The 12,076-nt window shown below is 52.2% G+C and overlaps 1 long non-coding RNA gene across 1 annotated transcript; it reads left to right on the top strand.

Moving 5' to 3' along the window:
- Positions 1 to 6,550: 6,550 nt before the first annotated feature.
- LOC138841820 (uncharacterized) lies at positions 6,551 to 7,625 on the top strand. Its single transcript, XR_011376510.1, has 3 exons — positions 6,551 to 6,639; positions 6,822 to 6,902; positions 7,515 to 7,625. It is a non-coding gene; the product is annotated as an uncharacterized lncRNA (long non-coding RNA).
- Positions 7,626 to 12,076: the final 4,451 nt, after the last annotated feature.

Below are 12,076 nucleotides of genomic sequence, written 5' to 3'. Positions count from 1 at the left end.
CAATCAGCCAACCAAACCACCAACCAAACAACCCTCCCATCCACCAAAAACAAGAAGAACAAACAACAAAATCAGCTACCCAAAGGGGGCCTCAACAAAATCCAAAGTTTAGTAGGCTGGGTCCCACAGACCCTGGTTGTAGGGGCCCAGAAAGGCCTGCTCTCCCCATTCCCTGGGTGGCACATGTACCCTGCTCCCTCATGTCCCCTCTCATGGACTTTGCAAAAGTCAAGCATGGTGAAAGGGTGTGTGACTCAGAGCTGGCATGATCCAGGCCAGTGTGGGAGTGACTGGGAGCTGGGTTGACCTCAGGGGGCAGTACTGACCGTGGGGACTGGCCAGAGGCCTCTGCCACCAATCAAACTGGCAGCCATCCTCTCCTACATCAAGTCCCAGACTTAGAACAGAAGCACATATCTCCCTCCTCCTCTGCCACTCCTCCCTCCTCTCCCTCAAAAAAAAAAAAAAAAAACCCACGTCTGTGAGGACAGATGGCCCCGTGTCACGTCCCGTGTGATGTTGATTGAGCGGCGGGGAGAGGCGCTGAGTCTCGTGGCTGTAAAAATAGACGCGCATTAGAAATGCACGAAGTCAGACCCCTCCTCCGGCCACGCCAGACGTGATGCTAAACCCAGCTCCACGCGTTTGGTGTCTAACCACCCGCGAGGCAGTGGTCTGGAACTTGACATTTAAAGGCTCTGGAGGAAATAGAAGGCAGCTCAGAGAGTTCTTTTTTAAGTCAGTCTGGCTATTTCTGAACGGGACAAGCCAACGCAGCAGGAGATCAGATTGGCCGCAGTTTTGAAGCAGAGCGTCTGAGAGACGTTTGGGGCTATGGGAGCCATTGGTTCCACTCTCCTGCCACCGGGCCTCTAGAATACTTGTCCAGTTTCTGCTTGGCTACCTTGAATGACAGGATGCTCTCTACCTTGCTTTTCTGGTGGTGTTTCCTTGCTGTGTGACGATGGGTACCCATCTCTCCTCGATGCTCCTCCACCTTGCTGTTTCTGGCCATTATATGTTCTTGCGATTTCTAGATCGCACTTAGCTATTCCTTTGATTCCCACTAAGTGCTTGGCCCCGCACAACACTCTGCAGAGCCTTAAAATAGAAGATGGAGTTTGTAAAAGTCAGAGAGCACACACGCAGCCTGGGGATTCTCATGAACAGTGTTCATCCAGGAGGTGATTGAACTTGACATTGTAGGATAGTGTCTGCTGCCTTCCCAGTCCAAAGCAGTGATTTGTGTGTGTGTGCGTGTGCCAGTTCTGGGTCTTGAACTCAGGGCCTAGGCTCTGTCCCTTAGCTTTTTTTTTTTTTTTTTCAAGGCTGGCACTTTTCCACTTGAGTCACAGCTCCACTTCTGGTTTTTTGGTGGTTCATTGGAGATAAGAGTCTCATGGACTTTCCTGCCCAGAACTGTAATCCTCAGATCTCAGCCTCCTGAGTAGTTAGGATGACAGGTGCCAGCCATTGGCGCCTGGACAGCAGAGGTGAATTTCGTTCCCTCTGTTGGTTAAGGACAGCTGCACATTAGCCGTCTCTGTGGCTTGGGGACTGAGGATGACCCTGACTTGTCCTTGCCTCCCTCTTCCCCTGTCCCTTGCCCCGTTCTGTGAGGCGCTGTTCCCACGGGACTCCTGTCCTCTATCACACCGCACTGCTCATGCCATAATCACTGTCCTCAGCGTGGGACTTGGGGTGTAACTTTGTGGCTTGGTGCAAGCTTACACCCTCCTGGCTTTGCTGCTAGTTGCTCCCAGTGCCCATGGGGCTTGGCCCTCGGCTCCAGGCTTCCTCCATGTTTCTCTCTCCTGCTTCTCTCCCCCATTGCTTTTCCAAGGCCCTGGGCTTCTCTGTCCTCTCGGAATCAACAAGTTGCTGATTTCCTGATTCTCGCAGTTTTCTCCCCACCTGAGTAAAGGTTTTGCTTCTCCTAAAACTGCTCTTTGAAGACAGACTCCATGAGTGCTGGGAGCTGGGGGGGTTGGCCGGGGGAGATGTGTGTGTGTGTGTGTGTGTGTGTGTGTGTGTGTGTGTGTGTGTGTGTGTGTGTGTGTGTGTGTGACTATTTGAAAGATTCCTAGGGGGTGATGTACAGTGGCGCACACCTGTAATTCTCTGCTGGTCAGGAGGTGGAGATTGGGTCATTTTCAAAGTCAGCCTGAGCAAAAAAATGCTGGGAACATCTCCATCTCAATAAAATGCTGGGTGTATTGGCATGCACCTATAATCCCAGCTACATCAATAGGAGGATTGAGGTCTGGACTGGCCTGGGCATAAGCATGAGACCCTATTAGAAAAATAACTAAAAGGGCTGGGAAGGTGGCTCAGTGGTAGAGCACTTGCCTTGCATGCCTGAGGCCCTGGGTTCTATTCCTCAGCACCACATAAGCAAAAGAAAAAAGCCAGAAGTGGTGCTGTGGCTCAAGTGGTAGAGTGCTAGCCTTGAGCTGAAGAGCTGAGGGACAGCGCCCAGGCCCAGAGTTCAGGCTCCACGACTGGACCAAAAAAGAAAAAAAGAAAACTAACTAAAACAAGAAAAAGACTAGAGTTGTGGCTCATTGGGTAGAGCCACCTGCCTAGCACATTGGAGCTCCTGAGTTCAAACCTCAGGATCACCAGAAATGCATAATACATAAATTCTTAAAAAAAAAAAAAGATTCCTGAGGACTAGGAATGAAGAATCCACACTGCCTGCCCTTCCTTCTTTTCTTCTTCAGTTTGTTGTAAGAACACGGCTGTATATTGGTAGTTATTCCTCTGTCTGTGGCCAACCCCACCCTCCCTGGACTCCTGCTTGGGGCTAAGCACTGTCAGGAGGAGGCCATGGGAATGGGGAGCTCTCGGGGGACTGGGAAGGGATGGCGGTACCCTTGTAGTGGTCAGAAGGCAGTGAGGTGAGGGGTAGAGAGTGATGTTTGCAGGTGTGGACTGTATTTCACATAAGAAGAGCTATAATTTGGACTTAGCACACTCTGGTTATCTTCTAGCTTCCTGGGGCCTCTGAAATCATTGTACCCTTGGTGTGGCCCAGGGAGGAATGGGTGTCAGGAGCTGCAGAGCAGACACTAGAGAGGAGGCCTGGGGTGGGACTGTGTGGGTGACGCAACAGCACAGGGCACTGGATAATATCCAGATGGTGACCAGGCTCCATGCCCAAGGTGGCCTCTGGAGGTTTTCAGCTCCACACATTTTACTGAGTGAGACATTCACTGACTGATCATTTCTCCTCTCTAGAGAAGAGAAATAAGAACACAGGACTTCCTCTTTCCTTCCAGCACCTGCTACTGCGCAGAATCACCTCCTACAGTCCATTCTTGACAGCCAACTAAGGCCAGGTGGTTTATGTAAATAAGGTTTTATTGACACACACTACACTTGTGTTCTATCTTTTGTGTCTGGCTGCTCTTGTGCTTACAAGGTCAGAGTTGGGTTATTGCAACAGAAATGGCATGATGCCAGAAGTATTTACTCCCTGGCAGGAAAAGCTTGTTGACTCCTGATTGGAATATGCTGGTAGAGGACCGGGATTGGCTGGTGTTCATTCTTCAACTTGACTGACTCTTCTTCACGCTTCAATTTGATTGGCTTTTCTTCCTACTTTAATATGATTGGCTCTACTTCATACTTCAATTTGATAGGCTCTACTTCACATTTCAGTTTGATTGGCTCCTATTCATACTTCAGTTTGATTGGCTCTTCATACTTGAATTTGATTTGTTCTTCATACTTCGGTTTGATTGACTCTCCTTCATACTTCAGTCTGATTGGCTCTTATTTGTACTTCAGCCCCTGGGGTACAGTCCTGTATGGAAGATGGGCTTCTATAAATGCTTAATTAGGGAAGGAACTGTCCAGGCCTAAGAGAACGAGAGGTATCCAGGGGGAAACAGCTAAATTAGTTAAGAGCTGGAACTGATTTCAAGGACTTTAAAAGCAGTCATTTACATATGCAGAGTTGATAAGCTAATTACACAACAATCTTGTCCTAACCAGGAGAGCAGACCCCTAAGGCCTTGTTAGATAACACCTTGTTAACCTACTGCTTAGAAACCGGCTGTTTTTGTTTTGTTTTGTGTTAGCCCTGAGGCTTGAATGTGGGAACTGGGTACAGTAACTAAACTATTGTGCTTATGGCTAGGACTCTACCACCTGGGCCATAGCTCTACTTCTGGCTTTTTGGTGGTTAATTGGAAATAGGAGTCTCACGGTTCCAGGGCTGGTTTTGAATGGAAATACTCAGATCTCAGCCTCTTGTGTAGATAGGATTACAGGCGTGGGCCACCCGTGCCTGGCTCCATTTTGTTGTTGTTGTTGTTGTTTTTAATAATAAAGGTTCAAGTATTGTACTCCACACTTGACTCTCTCTGCTACTCCAATCTCTCTTCAGTCAGAATCAGACTTGAAACTGACATTTCTGCTGAATTGGAAACAACTGCTGATCATCCGTAGGGCTCTATGAGCAAGGGTTTTCTTCTCAAGTTGTGGAGCCGGTAGAGATCAGCCCGGCCCTGCCGCCCTGCCTCTGGCACCCACAGCTACTACTAGGGTCCTGGGAAATGAATGAGTCGTGGAAATTCCAAATACCAAAAAGTTAATCCCTAAACCCCATGTTCTTTGCAGCTGACCAGAACCAATATGGTGAAGTCAGAGGCTCCTAGCAGAGTCCAGATCTTAAGCCTGGGCAGTATGTGCTGGCCATGGACAGCATTCCCACCTCTCATGAGCTAAGCCTGAGTGTGCTCAGCACAGACTGCATCTGGAACTTCCTGACAAGGAGATGAGGCCCAAGGAGGGGAGGCTCCAGGAGAGGAGGCCCGAGGAAGGTCAGGCAGAGCTTCTGGCTGAGCAAAGCCCCTGGGTCTCTTGGCTCTGATTCTGGGATTCTTTCTACTCTGCCAGCTTTTGTCCATGAATAGCTCAGGGCTCAGACAAGTGACCTCTGGATTTTGTTCTCTCCAGTACAGAACTCAGGTTCTCGCTTCCTGGCATGAGATTTGCACCCACAAACTACCCATGCAAAGCAGCTGCCTCTACGAAAAGAAAAGAAAAGAAAAGAAAAGGGGGAAAAAAAACCAACCAACAACCCCAAACTGAAGGTCCCAGTTGGATTTATGAAGAATGAAATCAGTCCCCAGCCCCCATCTCTCTGAAAAGATGTTATTAAATTCTGAGCCTGGTCCTGACCTGGATTTAAAGATTTGCAAGAAGACAAATTCCAAACAGATGCCCATTAGAGCCCTGACAGCAGCAGCTTAAAAATAACATTTACATTCTAGCGGGGTCTGCGTCTCTGTTCCCCACCCGGACCCTCGCCTGCATCCGTGGGGATCCATACCTCGGCTGAGGTTATGTGGAGGGGGCCACATTCTTCTAAGCTGTTTGCTCAGTGCTTGGTTTGCTCTGCTAACAGCCTGGCCACTTCTTCCAACAGGCCTGTTTGCCCAGCATTAGGCCTGTTTGCCCAAACACCTAGCCCAATCCGAGGGGGCTCAGCTTTCTAAACAGTTGGTCCCCGAGTCTGTCAATCAATAACGCCAATTGGGTTCCTGATATGGATGGCGAGTGTGGCCAAATCTAATATTTGCCTAAACTCTGTCTCCTTCCCCCACCCCGCCTGCACCTGACTGTCCCTAGCTGGACAAAGGGGACATTCGCTAGGCACACAGGCTTCTGGGGAGACAGGGCGTAGGCAAGCAGGGAGTGAATTCTGGGAAGAAAGCCACAGAGGCTAACACGATGCCCCCATTGTGAGAAGTAATTTGCTGAGATGCCTGGCTGTTGCCTGCTCATCTGCCCGGTGTGATTAAAACCGGCAGGTGCAGGCTCAGAGCCGGGGCTGGAACTTGGCTCCAGGGGTTGGCCCAGTGTCATAGGTAACCAGAGGGGTTATTAGGATGCTAACAAGCCCAGTAAGATCCATGGAGAGCTGGAGAGAGCTTCTCTCAAAAGAAGGTGATGGTTAGCAGCAGTCTTTTGTTTTGGAGTGATGAGCATGTTTTGGAACTTGATGGAGGTGTCAGTTGCACACTGAGCTGTTCACTTTAAAATGGTTTGTTTACATTGTGTAAATTTCACCTTAAATAAAGGAAGCCAGATGCTGGTGGCTCAAGCCTTGTCATCCTAGCTGCTCAGGAGGCTGAGATTGGAGGATCATGGTTTGATGCTAGCCCAGGCAGAAAAGTCCATGAATCTCTTACCTCTAATCACCAAAAAACTGAAGTGAAACTGTGGCTCAAGTGGTAGAGCAAACACAAAAGCTCAGAGATAGCACTCCAGCCCTGAGTTCAAGCCCCAGGACTAGCATCAAAAAGGAAGAAAAAAAGGTGAATTCAGTGAACTGAGGAGTTATGCCTGAGAGGCTCTCATGTCTAAGTCAGGGCTTGGCCCAGAGTCCGAGCCTAATAACTGTTTATTGAAAGAACAAGCTAACATTTGCACAGCCAACAAAGCCCTTTGTTATACATTAGCTCATTTCATCCTTAAAGGACTCTTGGCGGTGGTCGGTTGTTGGAGTGAGCCTTGCCTTCCTCACCCCATGAAGGAGAAACAAGGCTTCTAGCCCCAGCCGGCAGAAGGCCCCACAGCAGCCAGGGGATGGATTCCAGTCCCAGAGCACCAGACTCTACACGGGCTGTATGTGTGCCACCAAAGTCTGCCTCCCTCTGGTGTCCAGGATGAGAAGTGGGGTCTCATGCATTCTCTTGCCCCTTCTTTTAGGGACAGGGACTATTTGAAAACAGGACTCCTCCCCACGCCCCTCCCATCCCCAGCTCTATGCTTGCTAACTCTGGCTGACTGGTTCATTGGTATTTCAGGGACTTTAGGTGGATCACCCAATGTACTCTGTCGGCACCCCCGGAAAGGGCTCACCCTGTCTCCACTGTCCCTCAGAGAAGGTAAGTGGCATGCTCATGTTCATGTGGCTTGTAAGATGTGAGCCCAGAGCTGGTACCTGTGGCTCACCCCCGTCATCCTAAACTACTCAGGAAGCTGCGATCTGAGGGTTGAGGCTTGAAGCCAGCCCAGACAGGAAATTCCTGGACTCTTATATTCAATGAGCCACCCAAAAGCCAGAAGTGGAGGCATGGCTCAAGTGGTGGAGCACCAGTTTTGAGTGAAAAACTAAGGAACAGCACCCAGGTGCTGAGTTCAAGCCCTGGTTCCAGTGTGCACACCCACACAGAGATGAAAGGCAGGTCTGCTTGGGCCCCAGCTTCTAAGTCTGGGCTCTCAGAGAACCTCCACGCCCATGACGACCACCTTACAATAGGCTTGTAAAGAGGAAAGAACATGAAATCATGTCTGGAGTTAACTCACTGACATGTCCTCTGTGCACAGATCACTGTGTGGAGATGGGGTCAGCGCAGCGTTGGAGGTGCCCAGGAGCCCCCAGGGGTGGGAGCTACTGACTGGACACGGGGCGGGCATGAAAGTGTGGCAGGCAGGGGCTCAGCCAGAGGACGCTTGGTGTCTGTGTTCGGAAACGGCCCTTTCCACTCTATTCACAGATGAAGTAGCCTTGAGTTGTTCCTGCTGCTTGTTTATGAACGGGAGCTCCCCACGGGCCCATGGTGCAACACTTTATTAAGGCCAATAATGGACTCATATATTTTAAAGTAATAAAAGGACATTATTTTGAAATTATTTTTTAATGTGGACTTTGTTGCCCCTGACTGCCCTCTCTGATAGGTCTGAATTAGTGAGTTTTAATTGTGTGTAAAAGGCAATAAAATCACCATTACTGGGAAGACGGGGCGTCTCGCTCCCTTGCTTGCTCACTCACTCAGGCTCATGGTGGGCAGCGAGAGCTCATGGCTTACCACGGGGACACCTGGGGTCCTGGCTTCTCTCTACCCAGGCTGGATCCAGCCAGTCCAGATTCCCAGGCCAGGAAATAGCATGGAGACTGATTTCAAAGGCAGGACTTTTTTTTTTTTGGTTGGTTGTGGGGCTTGACCTCTGGACCTGGGCGCTGTCCCTCAGCTTTTCAGCTCAAGGCTCGTGCTCTACCACTTGAGCCACAGCTCCACTTCTGGTTTTCTGAGTGGTTTATTGGAGATAATTTTCCTGCCTGGCCTGGCTTTGAACCATGATCCTCAGATCTCAGCCTCCTGAGTGGCTAGGATGACAGGCATGAGCCATCGGTGCCCCGCCAGAGTTAGGACTTTTTTTCCTCTGCACAGTGCTGATGTGTGTATTGGGGTCTGTCAGTGTTGGCATGGAGACCCCAGTACCCCACAATGCCCTGTCCTGAGACAGTCTCTGGAGGGTCTCTGGCAGGTTCCGGCTTCTGGGTGGGGTCTGGGAGGGATGGGGCCCTTTGTGTTGTGGGGGGCAGTTTAGTGATCTACTCAGTGCCTTCAGACTCCTGACGTCTGTCCCTTGGGGGGCTGCTTCCTCACCCTGGGGAGCAGAGCAGCAGGCACCTATGATGGGCGCCAAGTCCCTCGGGGGTTGGTGCCGCCATGCATTCCTCCAGTGTGTTCTGATCAGGACGCTGAGCTTCTAGGGCCCTGCCCTTCTTGGCGTCTCCAGATCGTTTGGGAGAGGGAGGTGAGGGCACTAGGAACGGGGCACCCCTGGCATGGGTGGGCTCCGAGGCTTCTCCCTCAGCCACAGGACCATGGTCTGCCCGTGGCACAGGAATGCCAAACAGCAGAGGGCACCAGAGGTCTGTCTCGGGCCCCTGTCTTGCTGGCATCTGGAGGGTGCTGATGTGGGTGGTGCCAGGCTGTGGTGGCCCTCATCCTAAGCAAGGAGCTCTGGGCACCTCTCTGTGGCCCCATACATGCAGACAAGTGATTGCGGGAGGAGAGTCAGCCCCGGATTCTGGGAGAACATGGGGGAGCATCCCTCTAGGCTGAGGGGGGCTGGAGTGCAGGACCCACCTGCTTCTTTCCTGGAGTGTTGGTGTGTGGCTCAGGTTGATGTTTTTCCCATCAAGGTCAGACCAAGGTCAGGTTAAGTCTAACCCCTGTCCCTACTTGGGCCCAAGTCGACAGGAGGGGTTGCAAATGGCCTGGGCCTCCACCTCACGGTCTCTGCCAGAAATCATGTGCACACAGAGGCCTTGGTGGGCTGTCGGCCTTCCCCTCTGTCTGCAGTTCCCCAGCCCAAGGTGCCAGGGTCACCCGAAGGCCAGGCCTGGCCTGGGTCCCCTACCTGGCAGTGGGCAGCTGTGGACTCTGAGACCTCCGGCAGGGCTGGGTTTCTGAGCCTGACCCAGGCTCTCCTTACAGCTCATGGCATCCATGAGCCCCAGAGCGGGGGCTGTGGAGAGGTGCAGCCTTCCCTTACCCCGGCCTGGCCTTGTCAATATTTCATGGGGTCTCAGAGCAAGGCTCACTTTACAGCAGAGGCTTTGAAAGATGAGATGCCCCAGCAGGGTCAGGTGAGGTTGGGCTTAGCTCCCTGGCCTAGTCAGCCTCCCACAGAGCTGTCCCCACCCAAATCCACCTCCCCCCACCTGGTCTGGACCCCATATCCCCCATCCCCCAGCCTTCAGGTCCAGCCCTAGCTCCTGACACACCACCCTGACCTGAATTCCCTGTGCTTTGTGCTCATACCTTTCCTGGGCAGAGATTGCTGCTCCTTCCTGGAGTCCATGATCCATCTCCATCCCCCCACCGCCCTACAGGACCATACATCACACCGTCCCTGGCAGCTACGAGGTTGCTGGTAGGGAGAGATGGAAAAGGAATTGATTGATTTATGTCTTCTTTTTTCTGTTAGGATTTGGCTCTTTGTACCCCTCACATCTCTGGCTTGGAGCACAGATGGAATGGCTGAGCACCAGCACCAATTTAGGGCCTGCGGGCTCAGGGCAGGCCCCTGAGGGCCATGGGCGCCACCATTCCCTCCCTAGGCTGGAGGCCTTCACTTGAGTCCATCACAGAAGTCAGATTCCTGTACCGTTGGCGAAACCCATGCATGATCCGCAGTGCTTTCCTGTAGCTCTTCTCTGTCTGTGATGAATGGATGCACAGCGGTGTGATATATCGGTCTCTGGACTGTATACTCGTGGAAGGCAGGGACCTCATCTGCCTGGTTCATGCCTGCCGCCCACACGTGCTCCCACGGGTCTCGCATTGCATTCTCTGTTTCGCCTCTTTTGAGGTTGAAAAGCTTGCCTCCATCTGGATGTGGCCTCTCAGGGTGTGGGTGTAACACTCACAGTCCAGACCTAGATCTCAGAAGGAGGGGTCTGCTCAGCCAGTGGGGGACCCCCAACCCCGGTTCACTGCCTACGGGTTCCAGCCATCTCTCCCTCACTCTAACCATACTCGCGGTTGCCAGCTTATAAAGAGAAAAGCTTGCCTCAGTTATGGAGTTTCAGCCCAGGACGGCTTGGCCCTGCTGCTTCGGCCTGCTTCGGTGTGGAGGCAAAGCCAGACCACCACAGACAGGAGGAGGGGGGAGCAGGTGTCCCAACTTTCCTTCAAGGACCCCAGTAACCTAAGCACCCCCTTCTGGGCTCTTTGTCTCCACAACCCCCAACACCTACCCATGCTAGGGAGCAGGCCTTTACGTTTGGCCTTTAAGGAGATATTTAAACCCCAAACTACAGCAGCACCTCTGTTTCCCATGAGTGGGAGGGGGTCCTCAGAGAAGGTTTCCCAAGGGAAAATGGACAGCTTCATGGTTGGATGAACCACATGTTTTAAAAAATGCCTACCATGTAGTGTATGTGTAAGTGTGTGTGTGTGTGTGTGAGCACATTTGTATGTGCGTGTGCTGGTCCTGGGGCTTGAACTCAGGGCTAGCACTCTATCACTTTGAGCCACAGCCACACTTCCAGCTTTTTGGTGGTTAATTGGAGATAAGAGTCTCACAGTCCTTCCTACTCAGGTTGGCTTGGAACTGTGACCCTCAGCTCTCGGCCTCCTGTGTTGCTAAGATGACAGGTGTGAGCCACCAGTGCTTGGATCTACCACGAGTTCTTAAGGCCAAAGTGCTTGTGAGGCCCAGAGTCCAGGTTGTCACATAATGCCGATCCCCTTCACTTCCCGAGTCTTTAGAGAGAGCCATTAGTAGGAAATGTTAATGCCCAATTTTAGCAAACGACCGTTTTGGCACTCCCAGGCCAGCAGAGCTGGCTACAGCTAATTTTTCAAATGCTCCTTTGATGATTCTGGCAACTTCTTTTTCATGTTGACCTAGAGATGCCATGGGCCAGGATCCGATCGGGCAGCCAGGCTGTCCAGGCTTTCCCGTGGTCAGGGAAAGTGGTCACTGCTGGTCTGGACACAGTGGCCTGCTATACATGGCTGGGCGGTGGGGGGTGGAGGAGTGGCTGCTAGAGGGTCTTGGTTGGAACTTTCTGGACCTCGATCTGGCTCTACAGCTGGTTTCTGCACTCCTGGGCTCTCACTCTGGCCTGTGAGCTCTGGGACACAGGAGTTGCGCTGCTGGGGGCAAGGCTGTGTTTCCCCCTTCCCCCCTGTCCTGCCTCTGGGTGGCCCTCAGGAAGTCCCTGACATGCATCCTCACCACCTAGAAGTGGGTGGAAGTCATGGGGGCCTGCCGGGTCTCGCTTAGCGGCACACTCAGCATTCAGACTGTGGCCCAGCCAGTGTGGAGTGTGGAGAGTGGGCTGTGCCTCCACCCAGCAGCCTCTCACCCTGGGGGAAGGGGGTGTTTCTAGGATCTTCATCACTGAGTTCAGTGATGGAGCTCCTCAAGGAAATTGCAACACTGCCAGCCCGCCCACACCCCATCCTGCCAGGCTGCTCGTGTAGATTGAGGTCCCAGGGGATTCAAGGTACAAGGAAGGCCTGGCCTGATCAACCCCAGGCCATGGGTGACCCCTCATTTCCACTGGCTCTACTCCCAGGGTCACCCCAGCCTCCTTGGGGTGTTGACTTCGCTGGAGCCCTCGCTCCTCTGGCTCTGAGTGTGTTTGCTCAGCAAGGAGAGCGGGGGCCACAGCCGGGAGTACTTGGTCCATCTGTCCTTACAGGAGTATCCCACAGATGGGGTGCGGGGTGCGGGGTGCGGGGAGCAGCTTCCTGCTCTACTGCGTTGCCACAGGCTGTTGTAACGCTGCTCAAACAATATTGAGAATAACCCT

This window comes from Dipodomys merriami, unplaced genomic scaffold (genome assembly GCF_024711535.1).
Source record: "Dipodomys merriami isolate MVZ:Mamm:240054 unplaced genomic scaffold, mDipMer1.0.p SCAF_33, whole genome shotgun sequence".
NCBI lineage: Eukaryota > Metazoa > Chordata > Mammalia > Rodentia > Heteromyidae > Dipodomys > Dipodomys merriami.
The sequence above is the reverse complement of the archived record's forward strand: the minus strand, read 5'-3'. Positions and strand labels throughout refer to the sequence as shown.